The following is a 15,914-nucleotide window of genomic DNA, read 5'->3' as shown; positions in this document are numbered from 1 at the left end:
TTTCCACTCCATGCAATGGATGAAGTAGGTTTTTGCTCACAAAAGCTTATGCCCAAATAAATTTGTTAGTCTCAAATATTAAGGAAGTTAGTAAAGAGACCTGTTCTAAGGCTGTAACAACCTGGTAGGATGAAGAGTACTCCAGGAATTATGCACTTTTTTTTTTAAAAAGGCCCAGGCCAGGGGTACGTAGACTAGATCAAGAAAGAAAACATGTTTATTTTCTGATTGAGAAGCAAAGATATGTACAGTAACTTCCTCTGATTTCCATCAGGAGCAACTGAAATGTATAAGGGAAGCACTGACCATTACACTGAAAATAAAACTGATCAGCCTTGCGAGAGAAACTTAAGGAGATCAGCAGTCTTCAGGTTTCTTCTCTCCATGACAGCTAGCCAGAAACTGCTCTCATCCTGTCAGCAGGGTAAGGAGGAGTTATTTACTCACATGGAGTGCTTTGAGTGCACCTCTGTTCTCTGCGGAGGTGAATTTACAGTAAAACACAGGGTTCCCTGGCATGGGGGCCCCCCCAACGACAGGGGGGCCCAGGGCTGGGCAGCTGCGGGGGAAGAAGCTTGGTCCTGCTGACTCCTGAGGCTTCTGCTGCAGGCTCCACCCCCACCGATATCCAAGCTCCCCTCTCCCTTGCCTTTTCCCCCAAGCGTGCCGCATTCCTGCCCCTCCCGCTCCTCGCACCGCTGCCCCTGCTGCTGAACAGCTATTTGCTGGCACTTAAGTTGCTCCAGGACGGGGGGAGGAGTGGGGCCACAGCACGCTCAGGGGAGGAGGTGGAGAAGAGGTGAGGGCAGGGCCTTGAGAAAGGGGGTGGATTCGAGGTAGGGTGGAGCAAAGGTGGGGCCCCCACACTCCTCCTACACGTAGCCCCCTGCTGTGAGCCTCTTAGGGCAGGGGGCTGGGGTGGGGCAGGGAGCACCCTCACGATCCCAGCCCATACCCCCTGCCCTGACTCCTGTACCCCCCACACATACTATCTCCCCATCCCCCACGCCCTGACTCCTGCGCACACACTCCACATCCCTACCCTGAGCACCAAAAAAGAGCTCCTGCAATCCCCCTTCCACATTCCCACCCGCACCCTTCGCATGAAATGGGAGCTGCTCCAGGTAAGTGCTCCACATCCCAACCTTCTGCCCCAATCCCGAGCCCCTCCTGCACGCTAAGTCCTGGCCAGACCCCACACCCCAAAGTTTTTTTTTTATAAAGTGCTCTTTTCCAATAATTAGCTAATGGTACAAACAATAATTGGAAAGATCATTAAGTGGTCCGCCAAGACTCTCAGTGATTTTCAAGTAGTCTGTGGAAAAATAAGTTAGACTACAAAAACAATCAAGGTACCTCACTTTATTTTCATTTACTTCCTATTATTTATAGGAGGAGAATGAAAGAAAAAAGAAAGAAAAATGGGGGTAGTGGTAGATGAGAGAACATTCTTTTTCTTGGCTGAGTCTCAAGGAGGGGCCCCCAAAATGAAGCTGAGCACAGGGCCCCACTAACTCTAAATCCGCCACTGGTTCCCCAGGTTGCTAGCACTGCTACTGGCTGGGAAGGCTGGCAGTGGGGTTTCTAATGGGGCACAGGCTCTCAGCTGCCCAGCTGGTGGGGGCATCTGGGACCCTCACTAGACTCGCTCTGTAGACAGCTCTCCCAGCCACGGAGCAGCAGCCCACACTGCTGGAAAACTTACATTTCCCACAGCCTGGAGCCTAGAAGAAGAGGGCGGAGTCTCGGGGAGATCTGTTGATCCAGCTCAGTAGGGACAGCCCTGTCAGCCTCCGGGTTTCTCCTGTGAGACCGCAGAGCAGCAGTTCGTTTTCCTGCGTTCACTCTCGGCTGGCAGAGACTCACGCTGTGGACTTGGTTACGCGACGCCTGGAAGTTCTGTTTCCAAAGCCCTGTTCTTCCCAAGGAGAAGTCGAGGAGGAAAACCGAGGAGCAGTAATCCGATCTCACTGAGGGTAGGGAGGCTGAAATAACAGGCATAGATTCTCCTCGGAGAAGGGCTAATCTGCACCTGGAATCTCCTCAAAGAGCACTAATAATACTATAGTCTGCACATGTCCTTTTGAATCTGTGGCTTGGGTGGAGAGGGGAGGGGAAGCCAGTGACTGATGTGTATGAAAAACATAAGGTTAAAAAGGTGTTTGACAACTGTTTAAAAACAACCTAAGGTAGTCTTAACATCCTGGGTGAAAACCAGTCTAGCTAACAGGATATAGATATGAAATAGAGCAACTCATATGGTTTTAGAGATATAAAGTATCTGTGTAACTTTATTTGTATCAGAGATTAAATGGAAGTATCTGATTCTTGCAGGGTAAGGTCTGGTGAGTTGTTAGCATCCTTCAAATTATTCATTTGAGCAATCTACCTGGCACTCTTAGAACAGCAACCTAGATAGTCCTTTAAAACAGCTCTCTTCGCTCCTGATTTGTTGTAAATGTAACACAGTGTATAAAACAATTATGCACATACAATTATGAGAACAGCATGGTAATACTAGTATATATTTTTTTCTTAATTAACAGAAGGTCAGCTCCTCATCGGATATATTTTGACATTTACTCTACTGAAGTCAAGCGTGTTACATCCACTTATACCAGCTGCAGGTCTGTCCCATTTTTTTTCCCTCGAGGGTTGGTTAGAGATGGTCCATTTGATTGCATCTTATTTAGTTCACAAAGAGAAAATACCAGGGGTACTTAGCCCAAAGGAGAAAGCAATAACAAGAACCAAAGGCTGGATGCTGAAGCCAGACACATTCAAATAAAGCACAGGTTTTAAACCAGGTTTTTAACCACTGGAACAAACTACCAAGGGAAGTGGTGGATATCTTCAAATCAAGACCGGATGGTTTACTAAAAATAAGTTTGAGCCAAACGTAAGTTATTGGTTTCAATAAAGGGGTAACTTGAAGAAATGTTATAGCCTGTGATATACAGGTGGTCATACTAGAACAGGGGTAAGCAACCTATGGCATGCATGCTGAAGACAGCACGCAAGCTAATTTTTTCAGTGGCACTCACACTGCCGGGTCCTGGCCACTGGTCTGGGGGGTGCTGCATTTTAATTTAATTTTAAATGAAGCTTCTTAAACATTTTAAAAACCTTATTTACTTTACATACAACAATAGTTTAGTTATATATTATAGACTTCTAGAAAGAGACCATCTAAAAACATTAAAATGTATTACTGGCATTCAAAACCTTAAATTAGAGTGTATAAATGAAGACTCGGCATACCACTTCTGAAAGGTTGCTTCCCCCTGGACTAGAATGATGTGATGGTCCCTTCTGCCTTAAATGCTTTAAATCTATAATTAATTATTCAAAAAAAGAAAAACAAATAAAAAACCTCACAAAGAACACAACTAGCTGTGTGGTTTTTTAATAGTGATCTTTCAAAGAATAGATTTTATTTTAATTTCAGTTAATGACACACCAATTTCCACGCTTCTGAAAATCGGTGGGATTGAAATCAGTTACAACTGTAATTTGTACATGTTGTGATAATTCTATCTGTCCATCAGAATTTGTTAATAGAAGAGGTAGAGGGATGGGAATAAGCTGTTGTAAGCCAATATATGTATCTGCATCTAGCAAGTATATATTTGTATAATGATCTTTTATTTAATGGTGACCTAAAGGGGGAAGGGAAAAGCATTTGCTACTTTTTGGTGTAAAGAAGACATGGAGAAAGAGAGCGCGAATGAGAGAGTGGATGTGGGATAGGGGAAGCTGAGCTTCTGTTTGCTTTACTTTTTAACTTTGGAAGTATAAGGAATATAGTCTGGCTTTGCTGCAAGACTTGTCAGAGGTCTCAGAATCATTTCAGTGGGAGGTAATCAGTCTAGAACAAATAAGTCTTTTCAGAGAAGTGTTTCTCAGTTCTTCAAGTTAAATGGATGTTTTCAAGAAAAAACAAACAGGAATTTTAAACCTACTGAATGATTTAATAGAAATGTTTATGATCAGATTTCTCCCTCTCTGTACATGTGAAGTCATAATTATGCCAATTTCTCAGTTGCCATAGCATCTTCTAGGAAACAAGACCTGAAGTTTCTAATATAGAAAGCCATACAGCAGGGAAAAAGCCACCCAAACTTGTTTTTGAGAAGAATAGGAAACCACCACCGTCAATTTTATATATCAAACAAGGATAAATCAAATTTTTACACTTTTCAAGTCCTCTATTAAACAAGGACCCAAACTATGTAGAACAGTGGTTTGCTACCTTTTTTCATTTGCAGATCCCCAAAAACTTTTGAATGGATGTGCAGACTCTTTTGGAAATCTTAGACATAGTCTGTAAAGCTCCAGGGGTCCACGGACCACCAGGTTGAAAACCACTGTTCTATGGTAAGGACATTCTTTCACAGACCCATTAGAAACAGTCTGTGGACCTGCCAGGGTCCCTGGACCGACCACAGGTTGAAAACCACTGAAGTAGAGAGATCATAAACTATTAGCAGGAGTCCCAAGGTGGGTCAAAGACAGGACCTGGGACATGGAAGATTTAGAGATTGGAGTACTAGGACCACAGCACCATCCCCCAGCTGCATGGAGCAAGAGCTCTAGGGATGACTTCTTCCCAGGTTGTCCTCTAAAAGCACCCCCACTACCAATTGTTTGGGAGAAACAGAAATTGTGCTTCACTCATCTCAGCTGCCTGCTGACATCAACAAAACCTTTGATTCCTGAGTGAACTGTAGTCATCATCACTAACCCTGTGAATTTCCTCTCTGTATCAAATGGCACATAGTGACTAGTTCCTGTGAAAATACACAAGCTGGAGAAAATGCTAGAAATTTCTTTACCCCTCACTTCCCTACTCCTCTTGCAGAGAAGCAGAGGCCTGTCACAACTGCAACCCCTGCAATCACCATGATTAACATCATTAGTAACATTGCCAGCCACAGAAAAGACAGGGCATGACATTAAAACACAATCTCTAGTACTTTATTCTGTTCACAACTTTATTGGCGTGCCTATGTGACATCATATATCTAAGGCACTTATCTCTGTGGTACAGAAATACTCAGACAATGTGCAGTTCTTCCTCTAGCCTTTACCCTCAACATGGTTGAATGTGCACTCTTTCAAATATCCATCCGTTGATTATGGCTGGATTATGATCCACCAGCTGAATGTGGCTGGTATTTGCTGTTTGGCAAATTCCTTATTCAGTTGTGTCATTGGTGGTAGATTCTAGTTTTACGGTTTTATTCCAAGTGATGGAAAACCTTGGTCTAAGTTCAACCCTGGTATAATTGTTCTTCTCTATAGAGTTACATCAGGGATGAATTTAGCCCATTTGAAGCATAAAGACAGATTGTTCAAATCTGTATCCATCTGACAGCTGTATTTATTTTAAAACTTGTGTTTATTTTATATTGTGAGTTATGGCTAAAAGGCTATATTAATAAACTAGTTACTGATAGATTGTTCATTACTGTGTGTGGCTGTGTGCTACCATTTCCTCTAACCATTCATTTGGGAAATGGAAAGAAGTTCTGTTTTTAAATTGCAGGTTCCTCCCTAAGAACAGAAGTGATAACAGGACACAGGAAATAACTTGCAATTAACTGTTTTCCAGTGCTTTCCTTGAATCTTGCTGAAAGCTCATAACTCTGAGTATTTACTTTCTTCACAGAAATTGTTCTCAGAAACAGTCAGTTTGGCTGATGTTGGTAATCCTTGTTGCACATTAGGAATGTTGAAAAGGCAGGTTGGTTACTCTTGATTTCAGTTTAAATAACTAAAAGACACCTAACCAGGGCTCTAGGCACCATAACATACCATTTCATACAATTAAGTCTCAGCAGCACTAAAATAATTAGTTGCACAAGAAGCCAGCCAGCCTACTAGCCACACACACACAAAACTTCTTTTCTGCCCCTTCATCATTCTAGGAAGCCCTCTTCAAGTCTGGGGAAACAAATATCTTTTGTAGCATGCTTGGAAGGTTACCAAATTTCAATCTATTTTAGACAGAGGGATGAAGCAAGTGCCAGAGTCCTAGCACCCTTACAGAGAATGTCCTGCTAGCTGGCACCTCCATTTTTTAGTGAAGAGAATCCAGTTTGAGTGCCGCTGTGGCATAGGAGCTGACTTCTTTTTTTTTCTCCACTGCCCTGAGGCCCCATCCCCACTCTGCCCCCACCCTCACTCCATCTTTTCCTGTCCCGCTTCTACCCCTCACTTGCTGCTCTCTGCACTCCCTCAAGGTCCTCCCCCAGGCACCAAACAGCTGATTGGCAGCCCCACCAAACAGCTGGTCTGTGGTGCTGGTGCAGTGCTGCTGAACATCTGTGGTTGGTGGGTGCTGAGCACCCACTATTTTTTTTTCCGTAGGTGCTTCAGCCCCAGAGCACCCATGGTGTTGGCACCTATGCCCTGCGAGACAATGGATGTGGCAGTATGATTCAGGGAGCAAGAGGTGATCCTTCAGCTAGTCCAGGTCCAGGCCATTTAGGTCTTTAGTGGTCATAACCAACACCTTAAATTCCACCCAGAAACCAAAAGGCAGCCAGTGCAGATCCCAGAGACCTGGTGACATGTTCACAGTTAAATACCTGCCTTGATAAAAAAGCAGCTACATTCTGCACCAACTTCAACATCTGAATGGTTTTAAGGCGTAGCCCCACAAAGTGCTCAGCACCAGTCTAATCTTGAGGTAACAAAAGCATGGGAAACAGTGGTACAGCCCACATCCATTGGGAAAGGTTGCAACTGCCTAGCCAGATGCAGATGATAAAAATGTGACTAAATTATTACTGTAATATAATCATAACACAGAAGTGGGAAGGGTCTAAAATCACCCCCAAGTTGTGAATCCGACTAGCTAGGGCTGCTTAAAACTGTTATAGCAACAGTGATTTTCACTGGAAAATTTGGATTTTGACTAAATAAAATTGTTTCACAAAAAGTGTTTTCTGTGAAAAACTTCACTTTTTCATCAAAAAAATCTGAACACATAGAAATGTTCCAATTTAAAGTGGCACCACCATGCTTTATGGAAGTGCTTATTTGAGTGCTTTATGCTTCTCTCTTTTCTATTGCCAGGGCTATCATGATGCACCTTGATCAACTATGTTGTACCCTCTCCCTTCACCAAGAGGTAGCAAATAGTGCATCATGGAAAATGTTGTCCAACCACAGAGGCCAGCCCCTAGAAGAGAACAGGAGCATAAGTAACCCAAACTACAATTCCTATAAGGAACTGCAATGCCATTTTTTCAATAGAAATGTTTTCGTTTCAGCTGAAATACTTCTTTTAGTATTTTGCCAGAATGTTGACATTTTTCCCAAGGAGTGATGGGGGGGAAAGCTATTTTCTCACCAGGTCTTCTGGTAACTAATACTAGTTATTCCTAGCAGCTAACTGGGCTGCTATTACCTCCACCATCTCCTCTGATTCCCCTAACCAACCATCCTCACTTCAGTCTTATCTGGGTTGAGCTTCAGCCAGTTCACTCTCATATATACCCCAGTCTCATTTAGATACTGGCTGAAGTGCCGAGTTGCATCATCTGAGTCTGACAAGGTGGAGTCACAGAGCTGGGTGATTTCAGTGTACTGAAAACACTGCACCCCATGCCTTCTTGCCGACCTCCTAAATACCCCCTATACATTTTGAACAGGGAGGATGACGGAATGGCACCATGCGACACCTCGTGCTTGAGGACTCTGAGAAGAGGAATGATTGCCCATGACTATCCATTGTGAACTCTGAGAGAAAGGAACAAAGACACTGAAGAGCAACCCCTTCCACTCCTGCTGGGGTCGCTAGGTAAGTTGTCAACACTTGTGATCAATCAGGCAGCTGATATATCTAATAATACTAGTGTGGACACCTGATCTTCATCCATTGCTAGGAAGAGATCATCCACCAGCACAGTCTCTGTACCAAAGCCAGGTCCACACCAGACTGACAAGACTCAGAGAGATCTAGGACATCTAGATACTGTATGTTGTTTTTCCACAACCTTCTCCACAATCTACCCAAAAAGAGGTAATATGATACCGATAGATGATTAGCAAGATAGTCAATATCAAATTATGACTTCTTGAGCAAAGGTTGCACTTATGTTTCCTTCAAAGCAATCAACACCCTGTCCCCTCTCTCTGAGAGGCATTGACAATCTCCACAAGCAACATATTCAGTGTTTCTCCATTGGTCTTCACCAGCCAGGAAGCACATGGATCTAAAACACAGGTTGTGGGATAAAGCTCTTTCAACATTTCAGTAAATACCTCAGTGTTACTTTCCCCGGTGTTATTTGGACCGGTGATCTGGTAGGTCACTCCAATCCTCGACTCTGGGAGCCAGCTTTACCCTACTCTGCTGTGAGAACCCTCACTCCTGGGCTGTTCACGCAGAGTGTCTGGCATGTAAGCAGCTTGGTTTGTGCAACTGAATGACACTAGCCAATATCTCTGGTGCCAGACACAACCCTAGGAACCTCCATCTTGCAGTGTCCAGTTATGCCCGCTGGATGTTGCAAGCTTATATGAGTTTATCAGTTTAACAAAGAAATTAATATGTACCAGGCTTGTTATCCCAAGGGGAGTCTCTGACACGCTTCAAACCAAACGCACTGCTTCAAGAAGGACAAACAAATTTATTAATTACAAAAGATAGATTTTAAGTGATTATAAGTCAAAGCACTACAAGTCAGATTTGCTTAAACGAAATAAAAGCAAAACGCATTCTAAACTAATCTTAACACTTCCAGTGCCCTTACAAACTTGGATGCTTCTCACCACAGACTGGCTAGTTGCCCTTCAGCCAGGCTCTCCCCTTTGATCAGTGTTTAAGTTTCTTGGTGGTAGTGTCTGTAGATGGAGGTGGAAGAGAGAGGAAGAGCATCGCAAATGTCTCTCCCTTTTATCATGTCCTTTCCTCCCCCTTGGCTTTGCCCCCATCCTTCCAGGTCAGGTGAACATTACCTCATCGTAGTACCTGACTGACCCAGGGAAGGGGAGTGACTCACTCGAGAGTCCAACAGATCCTTTGTTGCTGCCTAGGCCAGTGTTCTTTGTTCCTGTGAGACGGAGCTGGGTTTGTCCCATACATGCCCTGATGAAGTGTGAACTGCCCCTTTGTTCCTGGAGAGTTTTGCCTGGGCTTGTTTTAAGCCACGAGGACACATTTTCAGCCTCATAACTATATGCATGAAATTACAACCTCTAACATTACTATAACAATAATACTCAGTGCATCATGAGACTTCCAAAGACACCTGACATGACAAACTTTGCATTGGATACCACACAATCATATTATAAACATGAATGTGGCGGTGAAGGGTGTTCCCCCGAGATACAGAGTGTCACACTCAGTGAGTATTACCAGCTGAAGATTTGGCAAACAAGACTAGGACCTTGTTCCCTCAAGACCTTGCTTGGTCACCATGGAAACAGAGAGCCCATGTCTAAGTTGATCAATTTTGTCCATACAATAACAAATAGTTTTCTCACAGTAAGAGGAACCGAGTAGCTCCTAGGATGAGACCATTAGGATTTATCAGACACTCAGTCATCCAAGACAAATGTGCTGTCTGAGATTTTGAAGATGCTATGGTGGAGGAAAATACAGAGGATTTTGTTTTCTTTCTCTTCTGAATGTGGCAGATCATCTGTCAACCAAAGATGATCTGTGAGAAACAAGACAGTGAAGAGTGTGCCTAGGAATGGAGAATAAAAATTATTATAGGGTATGTCAATACTCTAATAAGGAGTCCTACAGCCTGAACTCCAGCCCAAGCCCAGACCTCTACACTGCAATTTTATAGCCCCACAACCCTAGCCCTGTGAGTCTGAGTCAGCTGACACAAGCCAGCCACGGGTGTTTTATTGCAGTGTAGACAAACCCTTAATGTTCTACTAAACCATCCAAGCAGTGGTCTGCCTGTGGAATAAAATTCTCATTCAGAGCGTTCTGGAATATTTCTGGCTATATTAATTTCTGAGGGCAGACCATCAAAACAGGTCCTTTGCCCCAAAAGGAAAGATGATCCCCAACCTCAAAGTGCAGGGGGTAATGGTTGATCTGTGAAATGGGTTTACGTGATGTTATCTAGCCTCCAATCCCCAATTTTGGTTTGAACCAAAAACCAGGTTCAAAGTGTGATCAGCTGTCTCAGTTGAACCAATAAATGCCTGATATAGGGCCATGGTCCTCTTTGCACCCAGGAAATCCTAAACTGCCTTAGAAGATTTAAAATCTACATGCAGACTGAAGTTACTGAGAACTAGATCAAATGCCACCATAGTGAGGAATGTTATTACTAAGTGACTTGGCAGTGCAGCAGGAACTAGATGTTAATCAGGAACTATATGTTTTACATAATCTCCTTACAAATGCAACATTGACTATATGCATTAAATGATTTATTAAATAGAATGCATGTGTATGGAGAGTACCCTGATGGGCAGGTATTATTATTAATTATTAACAATAATAAATAGTGGCTTATGAGTTTTTTTGTTAAGCCTTAAGGGCTGATTGGGTTCAAGGAGAGATTTTTTCCAGTGATCAGGTGTCCTGGGAAATAGCTACTTTCTGAGGTACCTTTCTTCTCATTCTCTGTCTATCTGTCGGTCTTTATCTTTTTCCTACTATCTCACTGGAGAGTGTCAAAGTTAGAATCAGGACTCACAATTTGTCAGACCACTCTGTTTTGTTAGCGCAGTGCTCCGCCAATAACACCCAGATAATGTGAGCACCATGCAAGGCACAAACTATCTTATTTATACAGATAAAAGGGCGAGCACTTAACAAGATAACAAAGGAAGCAGAATCTGATAAGTTTACCAGGGCTAGGCATGCATATCTTATTTCCTTACTAACTATTACCGATCCTCTGTTAATGTTTCGCCATTAGCACCCTTGTTTATGCCTAATGTTTCTTTTCCTGGCACCTGTATTTCAACATTTCTTATTTCTGCTTAAAGGTACATACAATATTTCTTTAATCCATTCTTATTTTTACAATTTAATTCATTCTACTTTCACAATTCCTCCTTTTGTTCAAGCTCACGCCATTACCAAAATTTTACTGGTTCCACAAATCAATCATTCTTTATTTCTTCATCAGTGATATTTAAAATCATCATATTAGCATTCTGGTTTGGGGCAGCTATCTGTGTGGCATGTCTTACACCATTTTGGATGCAACAGGAGATTAACTGAAGACATACAAAAATCACTAAGATTCCAAACAGGATAGTTAGGGCTCCGTGAAACAACCAGTTTCCTATGCTAGAGAAATTGAACAGGTTACTTAGCCACTTCCATAAAGAACTTGACTGTACATGGGGAGATATGCGATTTGTTCTAAGTGACTATAGCGATCTATTACCTCATTGGTATTGTCAGGTATAAACACACAACATTGTTTTCCAGTGGGAGCTCAGGTTCCTCCTTTGGCCGCCAGCACTATGTCCAATGCCTGACGGTTTTGGAGGGCCACCTGTCGGATCGCCCTTGTTTCTTTGGCCAGGGCTCTTAAACTTTCTCTGGTTTTATTTGCCATCATTTTAACTACTGATTGTAACCTTAGGAGCCTTTTTGCCTGGTGTATTGCTCCCCCAAGTGGGATAAAGGAACTGCCAATAGCCTCTGCCTAGGTGTCATTACTTTCCATATTGTGTTAAACGGACAAGGTCCTCCAGTGAGGTCAGGGGAATTGAATGGGTAGCCAGGACAGGAACACCAGTTTGAAAGTGGGCTGGGATGTGGCTGCAGACCTAGCATTTAGAAATAATAAGGGTCTGAGCTATTTGCACTTGCTGCTGGATAAAAGAATTGTCATTGTGGACTCCCCAGACCTTAAGACACCAACAGCCGAGGAACAGGCACCACCAGAGGCGCATGTTGGAGGCAGGGCCCTTCTGGTTCTGACAACCTCAACTGAGGGAACTGCAGTCACAGTTTTATGTCCACCAGGCAGCAGGCGCTATGCTCACTACTGCTTCTTCTTGGGCCTTGCTTTATGTAGTCACCTGCTTCCGGCAACCCTTACGAGAGCGTAGATTGTAAGGTATTCCAGGCTGTTCCTCTACGTCTTCTTCTGGAGTCAGAATTGACTCTGCGTGGTCCTGAAGTGATGATTGGTTCACTGGGGGTGGTGCATTCTTACACTGCGAAGCATGTATCCACTCTGAGATGCCAGACAGTTCAACAGCCGTCGGGGTAGTAAGCACTGCCTGGTGATTCTTTGATGTTCTTTAAGTCTCTTTACTACTTCTTCCTTGACTCTGGCTATAACAATGGCCTTCACACCTTATCTTTTCCTGATGCATACATTCCTCATTCACACAAATAGATTGAGAATACAAACAGTAGTATTTTATATCGAGCAAAAAAAAAAGCATTGCAAATTAAACCTTGCTAAGTTTTACAATTGATAACCAAGAAATTTACATTGAGACCCAGACCTTCAATGTTTCTCTAATTTACTTAACATAGACACAATAGAGAATCCTGTCTCTTACTAACTAAATCTTAAAAAGTTAAGAGAGGGCCCAATTTGTAATGCATATGGGAAAACAGAATCTTATAGTCCCAGGGGGTCATTTCTTTCTGCTATTTAAAAAAAGTGGCTAGCAGAATGAAATCAAATTATACTTTAATTCTTATCGGACATTATAAAATCCTGCTCCTACATATCCCCCTTTTGACACTAAGATTATTAATCACCAGTGTCACTTCTTATTTAGTCCACGTAATAGAAAATACTGGGAGGTGATTTGGGCCTGTGTCTTTAGCTTTACATACATTCGTTTTATCCACCAGCACATTTTAAACATTTCAATTAAACATATACAATTTAAAACCAAAAACAATTAGGGGTAGTAACATTAGTATGCCAGTAGTTGTGGGAGACCATCCAGAAAATGTTATACCAATGGTAAGCTGTTATGTTTTTCTGTAGTGGCAATTCTTAACATGTCCCTATTTGCATGTATAATATGAATAGTACAGTTTTCCACATTTTTTTTTTTAGGAACTATGTTACCTTTTTACCTTTTAACAGATGATTGGTAACTGTTTGCCATTCAATGTCAAGATTGATAGAGAACTCAGCTAAATCAGTGCTTACAGTAAGCTGAGACTCTGTTGTTGTTGTTGTTTGTTGTTGTTGTGGCAAATAGTAAATGTGATTATTGGTAAACACAGTACTTACATTACATTTACATTTGTCTTCTGGTGGGTTGCTAACACTTTTTAAACACTTTTCCCCAAGAATTAACACATACACATAGCCTATTATACAGTACTTTGGATTATCTGAAAGACAAAAAGAACATTTTTCTACCCCTTTTGGGGTGGCATTGATGATTGCTTAAAGATTCCATTCTTTTACAAATGGTTTTAATGGGTTCTACTTTGTAAGGGTTATGCAGAAATTATTCCACTGTTTAGTTATTAAATTCATGAGGTGGTGTACCTCAAGTTTTTCCTCTTATATAGCAGACTAAGTTTGTAATGTTTTTCCTGCTGTGTTAAGCTGTAAGTTTATTCACAGGTAATAGCTGAGAAGCATCATTACCATATTACTTTAAAGGATTTTTCCAAAAATCATACACACTACAAGTTGTTACAGGGGTACTTACAAACATTAAAGTTATTTTAATGTTTAATATTAACAGTAACATTAGCATCAAATCTATTAAAGGTATCTTGGTATACCATGCCTTTTATGTAGGCAGTTTGTTTGCTGACCAGGTATGTTCTTTATTTGCAGCTTCTTTTGTGCTGGCAGTTCTCACCTTTCTTTATCAGTTAGGTAATATGCATCAACACAGGCTTGGCTTTTGGATTCAAAGCCATCAGCAGAGCTCAGAGACTCTGTCTTAACACACAGGGATCTGAAAAAGAAAACACAGCCTATTGCGGCTCTTTTTGGAGCCCTAATAGGATTTTAATTCAGCAGCACGTTTCATTTGCATTTTTTTTACCCCTTTCTACAATATACACTGCACATGTCCTAGGGAAAATGCACATTCTTTCTATACTATAACTTTTTAAAAACATTAGCCATATTAATTTTTACATAAGGTGTAACTGTTTCTTTTGTTCTTACAGAGTTTTCATGTACTCCTATCAAAGTGACCGTCTGTTTACACAGAGCCATTTTAAGGCTCAGTGTTTTTAACATTGCTTCTTTTTGTTTTGTGCACCTCACCTCTGCTGTTGCTTCAGAGGGTCACTGTTAATTTCTTATTCTTTCATTACAGCTCTTATCTGCTATTGCTACAAAAAAAACAAACCAACCAAACAAATAGACTCCAGAATCTCTACCTGTTCTCCTGATTTTGACTGCCCTATTGCAGCCATGACTTGGTCTTTATTTAAAAACATTTTATTTTTTGTAAAGAATCAAGTTACCACTTAGGGGTTAAATGCTAAATCCCAAAGCCAAACAGCACTAATTACCTGTGTCTTGCAAAAAGGTCTGTCAGTTTTGCAACTTTGAATTAAAGAGTCAAATAAATTTTTAATGGCATTAAAAACAAAAACAAAATCAATTTATCTTACACCTACAAAACAGGAGTTTTACAAACCAGATGTGCTGGTTTAGAGTCTTAGAACTTTACATATTTTCACAGACAAATAGATACATACACATTTTCTTTTCCTTAACATTTTTTTTACACTGCTTTGTTTTTGCATAGCTGTATATATATATGGATTATTTACAGGCACTCTTCTGGAAATGGGCCCATTTTCCCTTCAGAATGGCTGCAAAGAAAACAAGAATTCTTTGTCTTTAACATGGTCCTTTTTAACATTTTCCACAAAGTTTAACAGCTTAATTCTCTTCAGCCTCTGTAGTGTTAACTTTTCACTCTCTTTTCTTAAATGACTTGTTTATGTCCCAAAATGACACCTTTATCACCTCAGATTTCACCATTTTAAGTATTGTTCCAGGGGTTCATGCCTGCACTTACTGCTTTTCCTATTCCTGACATTATTCCTTTAGGGCTTTCAACCTGTTTTTCAGTTTGTTTATCTGTTGCTTGCCTGCTTGTCTGGGCCCGATCCTGCTTTTTTTTCCAATGAACCGTTTGTGAGTGATATTGTGGTCATTTCACAGTTTTGAAAGAAATGTTCAAGGAAAGGACCAGGAAGGGCGGGGGCTAGTTGAGGAGCCCACCGTCCTTGCCGAATTGGTAGTGGAACACTAAAGAATCAGTTTTTGAGGCAGACAACAAAGGGGAACAGAACAAGGGGCTTTTTGTCCTTTTTACAATGAGATGGGAGTATGAAGGGGGTTGGATCGATCTAGGGTTTGGAGAACGGGGTAAAGGGGAGCGCTCAGTCTGATGGTGGGAGAGGAGGTTTTTAATAAAGCTTTTAACTTATTATTTGAATATTTGAGAGAGGTGAGTTTTGATTTTGTCCACCTATGATTTGCCTCTTGCCACCACTGCATGAAACAGTTAACCTCTCCTTTAGCCAATTTAGTTTTGGGTTGGCTGAGTCCGTCCTTTAAGACGTCCACTCACTCTTTGTTTCAAGATTTTAACAGTGACCACTGAGTTTTGGGATCCCCCTGAGTTAGCCTAGACCATCTTTCCAGAAATTTACGGGAGTCTGGACCCTTTTTACAGGAGTCCGGACCCATCCTAAATACATAAAATGAGCCTGCGTTCATTTAGGGAACGGTCCCGACTTAGACGTCTGGTTACCAATACAGGAGGACTTCACACACCAATCACACAAGAAGGAAATTCGGGTTCGTCAGAGCGATGCCCAGTGCAACACACAAAAGGAGTCCACAGCCTCAATCGCCCTTGCTTTTACACCAGGGGTTTTACCCAAAGTGCGGTGCGGCTGCGATTGTGCAGATTCCACTCACTCAGACCGCGGGGACAGGAACCCC

The 15,914-nt window shown here is 41.8% G+C and overlaps 1 protein-coding gene across 4 annotated transcripts in view; it reads left to right on the top strand.

Annotated features, from left to right (window-relative positions):
• The first annotated feature begins 1,716 nt into the window (after positions 1-1,716).
• LOC115660392 (OX-2 membrane glycoprotein-like) overlaps positions 1,717-15,914 on the top strand; it is a 47,420-nt gene continuing 33,222 nt past the window's right edge. Inside the window, exons 1-3 of one of the 4 annotated variants that reach the window (XM_030581784.1) lie at positions 1,717-1,976; positions 2,547-2,627; positions 7,662-7,810. The gene's annotated coding sequence lies outside the window, so the exon portion shown is untranslated. The remainder of the gene's footprint in view (positions 1,977-2,546; positions 2,628-7,661; positions 7,811-15,914) is intronic. The other 3 variants (XM_030581779.1, XM_030581804.1, XM_030581794.1) reach the window with 3 other exon arrangements.

This window comes from Gopherus evgoodei, chromosome 1, assembly GCF_007399415.2.
Source record: "Gopherus evgoodei ecotype Sinaloan lineage chromosome 1, rGopEvg1_v1.p, whole genome shotgun sequence".
In the NCBI taxonomy this organism is placed as follows: domain Eukaryota; kingdom Metazoa; phylum Chordata; order Testudines; family Testudinidae; genus Gopherus; species Gopherus evgoodei.
Note: the sequence above shows the minus strand (reverse complement) of the source record. Positions and strands in the feature narration are given on the sequence as shown.